We start from the raw sequence: 17,481 nt of genomic DNA, 5'->3' as shown, positions 1-17,481 counted from the left end.
TGTAGAATCTAATCATTGAGGGGGTCATCTTTAATTTTAAGTTATCTTGAATTTGGGTAAATGTGATATCCTTGTATACTATTCCTTCTCAGTTCTATATCAACCCCCTTATGTCTTCCACATAAGGTATTTGGGGTGGGGGGTTAACTGCCTTATTCATTAGACGGTTCAAAGTAATGTTTAAACAAGTTAAAGTGAGAGGTTAGTGGACCCACCTCATGGTTGGCATAGACCAATAACTAAAAACTGTAGAAATAAAATGGCAAAGTACAACCATGATGAACATTAATCTTATTTCAAACTATTCTAAGAGTTCATCTTAATTTCTTCCACAATACTTTATTCTACAAAACATTTCCTTTGCTAATCTTAAATTAATGAAACTGTGAATAAGCTAGTAAAATAAATTTCCAGGCACCATCTGTCGTCCAGAGCTGATCCTAAAATATTTGTTATAAGTGTTGAGTGCAACAGCAGCAATGCAAGATTAAAAAGAAGGCCTTCTCATGTTTTGTTGTTTGTTTTTAAAAAGTATTCTACAATTTTCTTCTTGAGTAAATCTTTGCAATTTCAGTTCTATAAGATGAAGCGGTTTTCCCTCAACTAGACCTTTCTACTTATGTAAGTAGTTCTCAAACATGGTCCATGAAGCTTTATTTAGTGATCTTCTGAATTAAAGGTTTTGCAAATCAAATGCTGGGGAACTGAAAATGAGGTTGGAAGACAGTTGCTCCATGAGACACCCTCTCTCTTTGTGCCAGGTTTGTTAACATTAGAAATGTTGACAGCCAACACAATGTAGGGCAAACATATCTGAGTTAGTTTTAAATTAGGTAGCTCAGATATTGACAACAATCTAGCCACAGCAGGTATTTACCACCCATAAAATCCAGTCTCTTCAAGGGCAGCAATTTTTATACCTGTTTCTAAGGCTTGATTTACACATTTAGTTGTATGGATACGTAACTTGATAATTTTATCTAAATATATCTTGCCTACTGCATGAGCTTTCAGTTTGTTTACTGTTCTCTCCATAAGCACCACATGCTGCAATCAAGAAAACACAAATATATTAACTGAAAATAATACAGTTATTGATAGGCTAGTAACGAAGGCCTGTTTCTACAACCTTTGGTCATGCTGACTTAAATGGCGCTACTTGCATAAGTTAAATGCTACTCAATGTATGAAGGGTCCCAAATTAAATTGTAAAATTACTGTGCCTTTTTAATTTGATGAGAACAATAAGCCACATCCTCCTTAACAGGGAGACTTCTGCAGTGTTTTCCTTGGGAGGATCCCTGTATTAAGCCATCAGACCCACTAACTCTGTGACAATGCCATCAGTCCTTTTCTGGTTCTCTGTCATTGTGGCTTTAATGAAGACAACAGACTCCCTTGCCTCTGACTGCTCCTGACACCACCAGCCAAAGTGTTTGGGTTTGTAGAGAATATAGGTCAGATCCAGACTCCATTGTACTTTTCAATACTATATATAATTTCCCAGTCAACTGGACTAGAGGAAGCACATATATGTTCATCCTCACCTTGTCATTCCTCCTCTGCTCAGTTTCCATTACTTCTCTGAGGACAAAATTCAGTGAGGCGTCTTCATGGGCCCTAGAAAACAGTGTGATAGAACCAGCCGAGTACCACTTCTATGTGAGATGTGCAATTGGTCTAGGCCAACATATTTATGAAATTATGCAGGCAGATTGAGATTTTATTTATTGCCTGGGCATTTGCTCAATTTGAAATGTTTGATTTTTGTAGATTACATGATAGGTAAGAACAGTTCTGTCGCTTAGCAGCCTTAACCTTTGTTTGTATGGTGGGGGGGTATTTGTTTTGGGAACAGCAGCAATAGGTTCCACAGGCGTCACCAGCGTTATACATCTGGCAACTTGGAAAATGTTTTTTATGCAGGTAGAAGCTTTCACAAATATTTCAGTGATATTTTCTTGTATAAAATTATAAATATTTGCCCTATGGTTTATATAACTTCAAAGTAGTAGTAATAACTTAATTTTATATAGAAGACAGGGTAGATATGTACCTTATAGACTAACTGAATCAGAGATGCATAAGCTTTAGATACAGCATTTGATAAAGTGAGCTCTTGTTCTCAAAAGCTTATGCATGATTGAATCAGTTAGTCTATAAGGTGCATCTCTACTCTACCTTCTGCCTGATTTCAGACTAACACTGCTAATTATCTCTCTCAACTTAATTTTATATGTGCCACATGCAGAAACTTGTGTGGCTATTGGCAAAAATATAGTGCCCTAACTTTCCCTGGTGAACATGGCTCATAGCAGTTATCCTATTGACTTAAAGGGACCAGTGATGAGTAATGTGAATAGGGGGCTTAGAGTCCTGCCCTAAGTTATCATGTCCCAGCTGTGGTGGCTGAGCCATCTGTTACATAAAAAGTTATACTCATCTTACTTTAAACAGTAAAAGTCTGTAATACAGGAAATCACATTAATACATTGGCAACTTCTGTATTCTGTTAAATAAAGATGCTATTAATATAAATGAATTTCTAAGTGACTATGGGAATGCATTACCATGGTAACTGTGATCCACAACAGCAGCTGCTTGCTTTTTGGTGCTGTTGCATATGCACAGATTTAAAAGTGACAGTACCTCTTTTTCTGTTTTACATCTATCTAATCTTTAAAAAAAAAAATCAAATCTTCAGAACTTACATGCTTAAATAAAAACAAGCCAGGCTACAGTTAAGGTTTATTTAATCTTTCAGCCTGATGCAATGTGTCAAAAGTATTAAATGGACCAGAAGTTTTGGTGTTTTTTTAGTTGTTTACATTGCTTTGAAGTAGTAAGATCACAGGTGGACGTTATGGCTAGGGACAGACATTTAGGAAGCTGGAGCCTGAAGTGATTCAATCTTTGCAGGTTAGTTACATGTAACTTCTGTCCCTAGCCTATTTCATTTAATACATTCAGACAAGGAATATGGAAAACTTACCTAATATCCTAAGTCTGTATCTGACCACTTCAAACTTTACTATGTATTGCGTATACTGTGTTCAGACTGGAATTATTGACAACTTACACTCCAAAAAAATCTGATACTTCAAATTTGGTGCACCCCTGTGCCTAACCCAGCACATACCCAGAACCACAGTTGTTGGATCCAGCTTGCCCAATGTCTTTATGGATTGGGCACTTCAGCAGGGCTTTTGGGGTGCTTTTTCAATAGCTGATTCAATCAGATTCTTCTGACATGTGCTGGGCTCAGCATGAGGAAGTCAGGATGTTTTTGGCACTCCAGCCAGAAACGTTGCCTATAACATCTTGGGCCACTTTGTCGCAGGGCACTTCAGTACCCTGCTCCTAGTGAGTCTTGAACTTAAGTGGGGAAGTGTGTCGCAGGGCACTTCAGTGCCCTGCTGCTATAAAGGGGTACAGGTGCCAGTTGCTGAGGCAACCGCAGTTGGTCAGCTGACCGGAAGGGGGCAGGGCCTGACCTATATAAGTGTAATCCAGGCTAAGGCCAGGGAGGCAGTTCTCCGCTAGCAGCCAAGGAAGAAGGAGCTCTGCTGGAGTAAGCTGCATAGAGAAGCCTGATGGCCTGAGCAGCTTCAGATCAAGGATGCCGGGTGGAGAAAGCCCTGGTAGGGGTTTGAATGATGGTTAGCCACGTGGCTTAGAGTAGACGTTATAGTGCAGGAGCTTGAGTTTCTGTTTGTAGCATTATAAAAAAACTGGAGGACCGGGTGAGGCTATTAGGGGTTGCAGGAGGCCTCATAGGGGCTCCACAGTAGTGTGGGGACCCCAGTGCCAGAGAGGGCACAACATTCAGGGGTGCACTGACCCCAGGCCTGAGAAGGGGCACAGAGGATTGGGAGCCAGGTAAGGCTGAGGCTGCCTGAGCCCCACAGGAACTTTTAGACCCAAGGAGGGGATTTGGGGGCCAGGCACAGCTACAGCCACCTGAGCCCCAATTGTGAGAAGCCCCAGGTCGGGCGCAGGCAAGAAGCTCCAGAGGGCACTCGCTTTAAAGCCCAAGGAGGGGATTAGGGGCCAGGCACAGCTACGGCCACCTGAGCCCCAATTGTGAAAGGCCCCAGAGTGGGCACGGTCACAAGGGAAAGCCCCAGTGCACATCAGTGAGGGCGCGGGCAACTGCAAGAAAGAAGAGGCCAGGGACCGTCTGCGGGGAGCATGGGTAACCATAAGAGAAGCCAGGGAGCGCCTGTGGGGCATAGGCTGCAAGGTGAGCCAGAGATCATCCGTGAGGGTGCAGGCCATTGTGAAAGAAGCCAGGGAGCATCCGTGAGGGCCTGGGCCATCGTGAGACGAGCCCAGGGAACCCGTGAGGGCACGGGCAATTGAGACAAGCCCAGGGAACCCGTGAGTGTGCGGGCAATTACAGGACGAGCCAAGGGGTGCCTGTGAGGGCGCTGAGGGGAAAATTGACCAGACAACATCCGGTACATCTGCGAGGCTTGGGGCGTGGTACAGGGGTGGTTGGAGCCATGCGTAGCCCCTAAGGCTTTAGTGCACCAAATCACCTAAGACAGAGCACAGACCAGGATACATCAGGGCACCGTGTCAAAAGACAAAAAAAGGCAGCCTCCCTTAAACAATACTAACATCAAAGACGTGGAGGGCGAGATGGTGAGGGTGCGTTGACACCAGCTTGGCACGGTAGGGGGTGCTAGGGGAGTTCACGGCACCCCTAGGCCGCGCTCCTGTCACACATTTCTACACAATTCTGTTATGTCCTCTAGACCAGAGGTTCTTAAACTGTGGCCCACAGACCACCACTGGTCCGCAAGCTCCATTCAGGTGGTCCACAGAAAGGTGACCTAAGGCTAAAGCTGACAAACATTACATACAACTTCCCAGAACTTTGCTCAAAACATAGGCACATCCATCACATTAGAAAAGTAAGACTACTGATATTAAAATATGAGTTGTGTGCTTTGATTTGTAGCACAAAAAAAATGTTTAAGTGGTCTGCCAAGACCCTCAGCAATTTTCAAGGGGTCGGCAAAAAAAAGTTTGAGAACCACTGTTCTAGACCCTTCCTGCACAGTTTGCCTCTCAGTCTAATAGGCACAAGGAGTCCATACTGCACTCTGTCAGCCTGGATACATTAAAATTATTAACTAATTAAGCACCTCAATACCCTCAAGAGGGAGGAGCTTATATATTTCTCTTTAAAGTCAGAGGTAAATAAGACACAGAAAAATGAAGAGTCAGACTGAAATCACTAGTAATATTTGCAGAGTAAGATATTACACAACATAAGGAAGGAACATGAAGTCAGTTTCAGAACAAGAATTAAAATATAACAGCATGGTTCTCAGTTCTGTTCTCCATCCATTATAGTATTATCTTTCATGTTATATTATAACCATAAACTATTTAATCTTGTTTTATTTGCCTCTCAGACATAAAACAAATGCAAAAATTTGAATGTTGTCAAGATAGATAAACCCATAATTAGAATGGGTACAAAACATAGCATTTTTAAAGGGTTGTTCTTTAGCATCAGCTGAAGAATTCCATAGCTTTCAAGTCAATTTATTGACAAGTTTTCTAGAAGCTAATTGAAAGTTTCCTGCCACTGAGTTGACAGAAATGTTCCAAAGGACAAAAGCAGCTTCTCTTCAGTAGATTTTTTTTTAACTTTCAACAGTAAGAAACTAAAATGAAATAACTCATTTCATTACAATTAAGCAACACAGGAAAAAGTGAAGAAAGAGAAGTTGATTCCAAAAACTTCCCTTTTCATCAAAATAATGAAATAAAGAACTTGACATAAGAAGCCAAAAATAGACATTTCTATCACAAAGCACCCTGTCCTTTAATAGTTGCATAATCTGGGCTTGCTTCTTATGAAACTTCTTGAACAGACTAAAAATAAAAACTTTAATGGGTTTCACTTGCTAAATGGTTTTAAAACTTGACCAGTCAAATAGTTAAAAAACTACAGGCAAAGGGAAATAGAATAGAAATAAAATGCACTCTGATTTTATATAAAATATAAAATAGGATAGGTTCAGTTAATATAACTAATAGTGTCTAGGGGTGCCTGATTTTATATAAAATATAAAATAGGATAGGTTCAGTTAATAAAACTAATAGTGTCTAGGGGTGCCTGCACACGAGCCTGGAGGCTGCTCTGATGTGCATAAGTTACACTGCATCAGAGCAGATTCGATTCATTGAGCAACTTAATTATGATGCTCCAGCCAGCCTTATATATCAGTGTTCCTGCACTTCAAAATGGCAGCAAGGGTGCTTTATCTAAAACTCATTCAATGTGCTTTAGATAAAGTGACCCCACCCCCATTTTGAAGCATGGGGATGCTGATACATGAGGCACTGGGGGTGTTCACAATCCAGTTGGTGAAAGAAACCCAATTACCTAATAACACAGAAATTCACAGATAAACTTGTGTTTTCTGGTTTTTTTCTGGTTTCAGTTTGAATATCACCAGGGTTTTTAAGCACCTCTTCAAAAACCGCTTAGACTGTCAAGTCACAAAAATCTCTTGTAGTTCAGAAAAAATGGTCATAGTCAAAGTAAGGTTTCTCAAATAGAGCTGTTCCATTCACTACACTGAACCAATCTGCATTCTTCTGATGTCGCTGAGGATAATTTCTGCCTCTGTTTTGCTTGCTTGTTCCTGAGTTTGAAGTATACTTTTGATACCTCACTCAAATGCCAACAACTGAGAATCAGTATGTCCCAAATTCATTGCTATCATTTCTTTGCAGAGTGGAGTAAAAAAGAGAAGTACTTCAAAACACAATTATAGCTGACGAGTAAGCATGCTTCGGAAAGTTATGGAAAAGGAGAGAACAGAAAATTAATTTTTAAGAGGGATGGAAAAACTCAATGGTTGAAGGAGAAAGATAATGGTAAAGAGGGTTGAAGAATGTCCCACAGTTTTACCAGTAAGTAATGCATAAAACTTTGATTTTGCTTAAAGGAGAAAGTCCCAAAAATGCATGATGTTGAGACTTCCTGATCTAACAGTAACCAAGGAAGTGCACATAAAACAAGAAAGTCCACTGAATGGTACATTAATGTTAGACAGAAGAAAACAAGTATGGAGAGAAAGCAAATTATACAAAGAGCTATGAATAAAGAAAGGGTATAAGGGTTAGTTTAAAAAACACAGCCCTCCCTTGAAAGCCTTATTTGAATTTGGCCAAAATGGATAGATTGAATAAAATCCAACTAAATAAAACCACTATTCGATATTTATTAGTAATGCTTTTTATTTCGTTCAGAGTCTCTTCTGTGAATGTCTCAGAGTTGTAGAAACTCCTTAGCTATGCAGCCAAAAAGATGTGTTAAACTCTAAAAAGCAATTCTCAGAGGCAGCTACTTAATACCATAGGTCAGTGGGGGCCAACCCTTTTAGCAAGCATGCCAGAAATTATCTCTGCGCTGCTCCCAAGTGCCACTTCAATCCCCTGCCCCTACACCAGATCTGCTTTCTGCTTCCTGTTCTGTACTCTCTTTCCGCTCTGCTATGCTTTCTGCTTCCTGCCTATCTGCCACTATGCTGTTTGTCCCCTCCCTGAACTGCTACATGCTACATGCCACTTGTGGCACAAGCTGACTACCCCCACTATCGAAGATCGCTTCTGTCTCAAGAAAAGATTAATGCTGAGGGGTGAACTCAGATTTCTTTGCTTACCTGGGAATCGAAGTAGGAAATGTGTTCCTACCTGGATAGCTAAATCAACCAGACAGTGGGGATCCCTAAGCCAGCCAGTGACAACTGAAAGCTGGTCACTTTGTGATCAAGCCGGCCTGAGGGAGCTGCCAGCGAGGGTGAGGAGACACTTTTTGAAAAGAAAAGAAATAAATCTTCTCTTCTTGTAAACATCCACTGCAGTACAGAGCAGCACCTCTCACAACAAGTACTCAGTAAAAGTTCCCACCCAGTGGCACCTCAAGAGACTGACTGGAAGTAGAAGTTCTCCATTTTCAGTAGGAGGAGAAGGCAGCCCTTTCCCAAGTAAGAAGACTGTTTTAAAAGTTTGAAAAATACCTAGCCAGGGGAATACCTGTCTTCTGCCCTCCAGTCAGATCATGTACAAAAGTAAAAATGTTGCTGTAGCTTTATGTCTGTAGTATGCTGTTTAGAAATCGTGCAGAGCCAACAAGTCTGAAAGGTTTGCTTTATTTCGTGTCTGAGCTCTGTCTGATATACATTGTTATCATGTTATCATGATATACATGTTATCATGGGCCACTGCCCGACACAACTGGTTCCAAATGGCTCTTGAGTTTCTCTAAGGGACAGTTCCCCATATTCTTGCCAAACATAACAACCATTTACTCACAACAGTAACATGGCAGCACACCTACTGCCTAGGAAATGACCTGCTCAGTAGCACAGAAGCAGAAAGGGATCTTGGAGTCCTAGTGGACTTCAAGATGAACATGAGTCGTCAGTGTGACAAAGTCATCAGAAAAGCTAACTGCACTTTACCATGCATCAGCAGATGTATGACAACCAGAACCAAGGAGGTGATACTTCCCCTCTGTCAGGCACTGGTCAGACCGGAGTTGGAATACTGCATGCAGTTTTGGGTGCCACATTTCAAGAGGGATGTAGATAACCTGGAGAGGGTCCAGAGAAGGGCCACTCATATGGTTAAGCCCTATGGGAAGAGACTAGGGCACCTGGACCTCTTCAGCCTCCACAAGAGAAGGTTGAGAGATGACCTTGTGGCTGCCTATAAATTCATGATGGGGGTGCAGAAGGGAATTGGTGAGGCTCTACTCACCAAGGCGCCCCTGGGGGTCACAAGAATTAATGGCCATAAGCTAGCAGAGAGCAGATTTAGAATGGACATTAGGAGGAACTTCTTCACAGTTAAAGTGGCCAAGGTCAGGAATGGGCTCCCAAGGCAGGTGGTGCTCTCCCCTACCCTGGGGGTCTTCAAGAGGAGGTTGGATGGGCATCTGGCTGGGGTCATCTGAACCCAGCACTCTTTCCTGTCTATGCAGGGGGTCAGACTCGATGATCTATTGAGGTCCCTTCTGACCCTAACATCTATGAATTTCAAAAACATGTAATTAGTTTATTTACTCAAAAAAACTGGAAATGCTTTTTAGTATGAGGTGTCCCCTGCTCTCACATGGACCTGCACCAATGCCATTGATGTCAGATGGCACTTGTTCCATTCCTGGGACTCAACCCTCTCAACACACTGTTGTGGGTGCCTGTCTGAGACCCCCTTAGGCAGACAAGTGACTCAGTGTCCCTTATTGCCCCCACTCCTGAGATTTGGATGTGTTACATGTTCCTTTTCAGTTACTGTCCCTTTAGACATTTGATGACAGGGCTACCTCCTGTAGCACTATTCCTATTTGGGCCCATCATTTCTAAATACAGATTCATGCAGCATCATTTTAATGGAGTGGTAGAATTGCCTAGAACATCACTAGGACTCCATGACCATTTTTTCTGAGTTACAACAGAATTTTATGACTTGACATTCTAAATCCTGAAGGTTTTAGGGTTTATATATATATATATATATATAAATGAAAGAGTAAATGCAGACATGTTGAAAAGAGCTGGAGAATGCCACTTCCGGAGCCATTATCATACAAGGATGGAAGCTCCAAAAGCGGAATAAGGAGAGGAGGTGGGAGCTTCAGCAAAAAGGAGAGAGGGGCTAAAAGAGAAAAATAAGGAGAAAGAGGATCCCAAGAGGATAAGAAGCTTGCCTCAAGACTTCTCACAATGCCGGAGACAGCAGAGCTCTGAGGAAGAGGGGCGGATCCCCGAGGAGACAAACCACGGGACGCATCTGGCTGCTGACCTGGAAAGTAAACAAAGAAAAGAAGATAATGAATTTTGACCCACTCTCACAAGCTTGGAGAAGGCATCTGGTTGTTCAACAAGAGGATTCAAGGCTTCAGTAACACACAGGATAAAAGATAGACATATATAGCAACAAAATAAAGAGAAAGTATACAGCGGAGTTTGAAGATAAAAGCGTACACAAAAAGAAAAACAAGCGAACAAGATAAAAAGAGACTTTGTTTTCTAATACTAAGTTCAGTTCAACCAAACTGATAGCGGTTACATAAGAACATTATATAAGTAGAGTTACAAAGTTGATATTACTGATAAGGCTAAAGAGAAAAAAAGGGAAAAGGATACAAAAGGACAGCTCTTGCCTAAAAGTAAAGAAAGTTTATATAGAGTGATAAAAGATAAAAATAAAGACAAGTGTTAATCTGAATCAGACTGAATATATATATATTTTGGCGAGTACGTGTGGATAGTTGAGAAGGCAAGCAAGGTATTTCTCCATAATACCAAGACCCCTAACAGAGGCACAAAAACCAAAACAAAAAACCAAAACAAAATGAAAAAAAAGAACTATATATAACAACCCTCCCGACTAGTGACATCATAAATTAGAACATATAATAATAACAGCCAAGACATGGCAGGCGGGAAAGTCGGGTACCTATAGTTCTTTGGGAGATTATAAGAGGGTACAAAGAGGTATCCTAAGTGCCACCATCACATATAGACACATACATATACATATGTATATATGTATTTTTTATTTTACCTTCTTTTTTATATGTATTTATATGTAAGCCCTCAGTGACTCTGACATCTGCCTCTAATAGTTCAGGCATTCTGGATTTCAGTTTTTGGAGAAAATCAGTCTATAATTTAATAATGTCAGTACTAGCATAACTAGGAGTGGGTGAGCAGCGCACCAGTCCTGGGCACTGATTTGGGGGAGGCACCACAATGGCTGCAGCAGCCTGTATGCAGGGAGGTAGGACTCTAGCACCCAGTGCATTAAATTCCTAGTCACCTTTGTTTAATAGTGCTAAATATTGGTCAAAGTTAGACTCCGCAGCTTTTAGATAGGGTTAACTATTTTCATGTTGTTTTACAGCAACCCCTTGGAATGGCAATAATGGGGACTACAGTGACATGTCTGGACCCATACTTTACTCTAAACTGCTTAAACTCATGTGCATTAAACTGTGGCCCATTATCAGACATTGCTATGTCAGCTATATTAGGCCTAGCAGAAACCAGTTTAACACATACCTATTTAGCTGTGTTAGTTTCTCCTGAGGCTATCAGGGAGCAAAAAAAATAATAAAGGACAAGTATGTATTTTTTCTAGCCAGTGTAAATAAAGCTATCCCTGCAGTGCTTCAGCAGGCAAACTGGACTGTAGTTTTCTTATACCACCAGCCTGGACTTTTTTCTTTACCTGCATTTTTGGTATATAAAACAAGCTGTAGCCACTTATTCAGTGTCACTTTCCATCTGAAGTCAGCACAGAATTTCTCTGGCACCTCTCAGATTTTTCTATCCCTAAATAATTTTCATTCAACATTTTTCTGTAACCCACTACAAATCACCATCCTGGTGCTCTCAGACAGAATCTCATGTAGTACACATACCTAGTCCTTAAATAAATAATAGGGATGGAGAACATACTGTCCTGACCACCTTATGCAAACAGCCTTTTTCATTTTCTGCAGCATTTCATCCTTTTGCTGCCCAATCACAATTAACATTTGGTCCAAGACCACATATACATATTTTTTAAATCAGATTGACATGTACGTGATCTAGCTCTGGCCTTTGCTCTCCTGTACTTTTGTCAAATGTCCTAAGGTCAAATGTCCTCCCTCTCCCTACACAGTTCACCATTCTAAGGAATGGTTGTACTCCTTTCTTGTCTATACATAAATTGATGATGCAGGCATATTGATATTGGTCAGGCATATTGATGATTTCATAGATTTCATAGACATTAGGGCTGGAAGGGACCTCAGAAGATCATTGAGTCCAGCCCAAAGGGCAGGAAGTCAGCTGGGGTCATGGGATCCCAGCAAGATAAGCATCCAGTTTGCTCTTGAAGGCATTCAATGTGGGTGCTTGAACCACCTCCGATGGCAGGCTGTTCCAGACCTTGGGGGCTCGGACAGTAAAGAAATTCTTCCTTATGTCCAGCCTGAAACGGTTTTGTAGTAGTTTATGACCATTTGACCTCGTCTTCCCTTGGGGCGCTCTGGTGAACAAACATTCCCCCAGATACTGGTGGTCACCCTTGATAAACTTATAGGTGACCTTCAGATCACCCCTCAACCTGCGCTTTTCCAGGCTAAAGAGCCCCATGGCTCTCAGCTTGTCGTCGTAAGATCTGTTTTCCTGACCTCTGATCGTGTGCATGGCTCTTCTCTGGACTCTCTCAAGCTTCTCCGCATCCTTTTTGAATTGTGGAGCCCAAAACTGGACGCAGTACTCCAGCTGCAGCCTCACCAAGGCTGAGTACAGGGCGGGAAGGACATCCTGGGATTTGCTTGAGAAGCATCAATGGATGCAAACCAGCGTTTTTGATGACATCAACCTCACTGTGAGCTACCCAGGTATAAAGTAAAGTACTTTTTATGCCTTCTCCAGTAACTGTTCACATATCCAGACATATCCAGAATTTCAGCCCATGTCAGGCTTTTAATTACTTCAGTCTTCACTCAGGAATTTTCTTTACTTATAGCACAATACATTCCAAAACCAGTCAGGGGTAAGGATTCTGCCAGAACTTTGATTTCCAGCTGATGAGCACTATATCATGCAAAAACTGATGTTTCACAATATCTACTTCCAAATGGCTCTTACTAAATCTTCCTCAAGTGACAGTTTACTACAGGTAGTAACATACAATGTATATATAGCCACACTGATTAACATAATATGTTATGCCTACAAAGAGGGAGTCAGATGGGCCTGACAACAGGGGAGAAAATAATCCTGAAATTGGTAGGATTACCATTCAGGAAGGTTTAGAGCTTTTATAAGAACTGCTCCAATACTCTTGAACATATAATAGATACAGAAGGAGGGTTGAGATGGGCTGCCTTTGTTCAAAAGACAAATGTTCTCTTAAGGTCTAGGTGAAGGGTAGGTAATTATTTTGGCTGAAGGGCCACCTAACAAGTTTTGGTGAGCTGTTGAGGACCGCGTGGGTAGCCCAGCTCCTTGACAGTTGCCCCTTCCCCTGATCACCATCTTGAGACTAGAGCCCACCTCCTAGCCCCTGACCTTTTCTACCAGAAATCTCTCCCCTTGCCCCCTAGCAATACGCCTTTTGGGAGGGGGTGGGGAGGAAGTTCCATCTTAGAACCAGAAAAAAACCCCCAAATCATACACTAAAAGTCAAACACCTACTATACCATATTTTAACTTTATTACAAAAAATATTTTTGTCATGATTTGTGTTTGCATACTGTATTTAGAGGTAAGTGCATAACAATTCAAAAATAAAGTCTTAGTCTTGTATAGTGTGTGTGTGTGTGTGTGTGTGTGTGTGTGTGTGTATGGTGGGCTATGGGGGTGAGTGTATGGTGTGGTGTGGGGGGTATGTGTCTGTGTGCATGGTGGGATGAGAGGGGGTGTAAGGTAGGGTATGGGGGTGTAGGGGGTTCTTTGTGTGTGTGTGTGGAGGGGCATGGGGTTAGTGAGAGGTAGCTGCGTGTGTGGGAGGGCAGTAGGTATGCTGGGGAGTGCATATGTGGCAGGATTGTGGGGACAGGGTGTGTGGCGTTTATAGGGTGTGGGGGAGGGTGGGTTCCCCCACACTCCCCCTATGGTATGTAGCCCCTGCCAACAGCAGCAGCAGCAGGCAGAGGCGCTCAAGACATTCCTGCCCGGTGTCGCCTGGCAGCACGTGGCTCCGACCAGCGCTGCACATGGGGGCAAGGAGCACAGCCCGACTGGGCTGCCTCTATCACTGGTACTCCACACAGCACATATGCAGTTCCCACGCTCGTGCAGCACTAGAGGGAAGCCCCACACACTGGAGCCAACTGCCTTTGCCGCTCCTTGTTGTGCAGGTCCTGGAACTCTGCTAGAAGCAGAGGGGAGCCCTGATCCCTGCTTCCCTGCACAGTCCTGGGACCTGCACAGCAGAACATATGAAAGTGCCTTGCCCACCCCGATCTAGGTCATGATTAGAGTAAACTTGGTTTGCTTGCTCCCAAAAGCTACATTTCTTTTTTCAGAAAATAGCTGGACAAGATGAAGCAATAGTGCCCCAATGTTTAGTAAGAATAATTATAGACTTAAAAGAGGCCAAAATTAATGAATAAGGAAGGAAGGGGGAAAAGATTAGAAGTAAAGAAAGTCAGGAAATTAATCATTACTAAAATTAAAATCACTGGTGACAATTATATTGGCAGAAAAAAAAAGCCTAGTCATAGAAAGATAATCAGAAAATTCATTAAGAGGAATAAGTTTAAACAGTTGAGGTCTAGTGAAAAAGCCCATTGAATTGTCAGGCAATTGACAGCTAATTAAAATCTGCTAATAGGAGAAAGCTAAGGCTAAAGGTTTAAAAATACTGAAAAGTAATATATACACACACGCTGAATTTATATCCGGAAATTATAGCAACATAGTTATAACTGCTGTGTAGAACAGTGATGGTCAAGAAAAAGTCAGGGGATTAACAGCTCAAAAGAACATACAGGTTTCAGCAAGGTTTCAGCCAAGCATGAAAATCAATGGTATTATAAAACAGAAATGATTTCTTCCCTTTATAAGTGTTCTTATAGTGGTCTTCTACTGTATGGTTATAGCTTTGCACACGTATCAGCCTATACACTCAATATGCAATGTTATTTTATATATAACTGGCAAGTTTTTTAAATAAAGTTCTATGAATGTGCTACATGGGGATAATTTATTTTGGATTACACAGATAATGTAGCACATTGACAATAGGCAAGAGAGTGTTAAGATGAACTCCTCTAGAAATAGAAACAGTAAACCAAAAATGGAAAAGCTGGCATATGGACTAAATACGTACATATATTCACAAGTTATAGAACTGGCCTAAGAGGAAAAAATGAAATTGGCCATAAGAGGGATGAAGACAAAAAAACTGGGTGAATTTGAATTCAGCTCTGACAGCTAGAAATCAAAGACTAAGGGGAAATAAGAGACAAAAAACTAACCATTCCAAATGAAAGTCAGGGCACAGGAATTAGAACAGTTGTATAAAATGATGAACTAAACTGTTATGGTAAATTTTGACAACACATCCATCAATCATGTTAGCATCATGACAGAGAAGAAAATTTCACCACTTTTGTTCTAATAAAACATTGAAACTACCTGCTAATACTCAGGGTTCCAAATTCCCATTAAAATCAGCTGAAATCTGAAACAGCCAATAACAGGCCTAAAAAAATTTAGCATAGGGAGTTGGGGCAGGGATGATCTAGGGGTGCCGGGACCTCCCCTAGTGCCCCCTGGCTACTGTGTCAAGCCGGTGTCAAATGCACCCTCACCAATCTCGCCCGCCACGTCTTTGATGTTTTAAGTGTTTAGGGGAGGCTGCCTTTTATATCTGCTTTGACACGGTGCCTACCTTGCTATACCAGGGCTCGGTCCACTTGCCCACCAGCGCCCTCACGGGTGCCCCCTTCGCCTCTCTCGCGGCCCTTGCCGCACCGGGGCCTGTCTCCCGGGCTCTCGTAGCCCGCACTGGGGCCCTGCCTCTCTATCCGCTCGCCCCCTCCCGGGGCCTCTGCCTTTCAGTAAGCTCGCCCCCAACTGGGGCCTGTGCCTCGCGCTTCTCACACTCTCCGCCCGCACTGGGGCCCTTGCTCGCGCTTCTCGCGCTCCCCACAATTGGGGCTCAGGCAGCCGCAGCCTCACCTGGCCCCAGACCCCTTCTAGGGTCCTACGCGCACTGGGCTTCTGCCTACGCCGAGCTCTTCCCGAAGCTGCCCACACTGGGCTGGGGTCGGGACACCCCAAAACACAGTGCCCTCTCTGGCGCTAGGAACCCCCCTTCTACTGGGGAGCTCCCTTGAGGCCTCCTCCACCCCTACAGCCTCGTCCGGTCCTCCAGTTCATAACAATAATCAAAACCAAAATCTCCCTCTCCTGGGTTACAACACAATTTCCAAGCCAAACACAACTTCCAAGCCAACCTGGCTCCCTTTTACGTATATCCTTCTCAGGGTTTCCTCCACCCAGAACTGTCAAGCAGACACTGTCTGGCCATCAGGCTTCTTCGCTATGTTTTGCTCTGCTTTGCTTGCTCCAACAGAGCTCCCTCTTCCTCTTAGACTGCCAGCAGGGGAACTGACTCTGGCCTTAGCCTTCTCTGTTTATAAAGGCCAGGCCCTGCCCCCTGGTGGTCATCCGACCCAATCAGTTCCCATAGCAACTCCCACCTGCTGCCCTGGTGAGTGGCAGCTGAGCCCATTTACTACTATTCAGTAGCAGGCACCCTAGTGCCCTGCTACAGGAGTACTGACCTGATCCAAAGTCAACAGAAGTGAAAGTCCCTCAGTCAGGTGCTGCATCTGAGATGATAGGAAAGGGGGAGTTTTGGTGCATCTCCTTTCCATTGTTCTGTATGTGGATACAAAAATTCTTGTCTTTTATTATATCAGCAAATGCCTAGAGGCCTTAGAGACTAAAACCAGAGAGATAAAAATATTACCATTTTGCTTCATTTATTGTCATCAAGTTTTTTTAAAAGAAAGAAAATGAGGAAGAAGAAAGTAAACTGCTTGACAGACTAAGACAGTTAGACAACAGCAGCAGTGAAATTGCTAGTGACCAATATCTTACAGTTTATAGTTGGATGATTGTATATTTCTTCTTGTGTATCAGTACCATCATTAGGTAGAGATTTTATATAACAGCAGATAAATGAGATTATTTCATTAACTTATTTTGTACTCAAAAATACATTGCTAGTTCAAGGAACATATCCCGCACGAATGGTAAGGGTCACGTGTACTGCTATATACTGTTCCTTTGCTCAGGTCCTATGACTGATTAATAGTGTCTTAATAGTTAACATGGTCCTCAAATTTTTGACCTAAGCAACTGATCTAAAGTCATCCTATAGCCAGTGGCAAAATATTGGTAATATAATATTTATTATAGGATTTATGCTTTCTATCTTAAGCTCAGAATTAACCAAATGATCCTAAAACTGATGACCTCCAATAATTCCTAGATGGAAGGGGTCTAGAATGTGGATGTACTGCTTTCTGGGCAAGCACCCTAACTACTTAGCTAGCCTTTTCCTGTCTTTTGAAGGCACATGGTCAGATATGTGCATACATAGTGTATATCTGCATAGCTTATTGCATACACTCGGGGCCTTGTTACATGGTAATTTTAGGTGGCTTCCAGAACTATTAACCCCTGGAATGGCTGCACATTAACACCTTTTCAGTGGCTTAAAGCACTCATTATTTATCTTAAAGTTACACCACTCCAGGGCCGCCTATCTTCAGTCCGCCTAATTTTGCTGCTGTTCCATTCAGGTGTGGCCATTCTCCACAGCTATTCTGCTCAAATTGAAGTTCTCCAGCATCCCAGGATTCAGTGGCCCCTCCTGAGTGAGGGCAGGGACCGACCAAGGCACACTGGGGCTGGGCACAGTGCCTCT

Source organism: Crocodylus siamensis, chromosome 6 (genome assembly GCF_052110815.1).
Source record: "Crocodylus siamensis isolate JL-2025a chromosome 6, ASM5211081v1, whole genome shotgun sequence".
Lineage (NCBI taxonomy): Eukaryota > Metazoa > Chordata > Crocodylia > Crocodylidae > Crocodylus > Crocodylus siamensis.
This window is presented reverse-complemented; position numbering follows the sequence as displayed.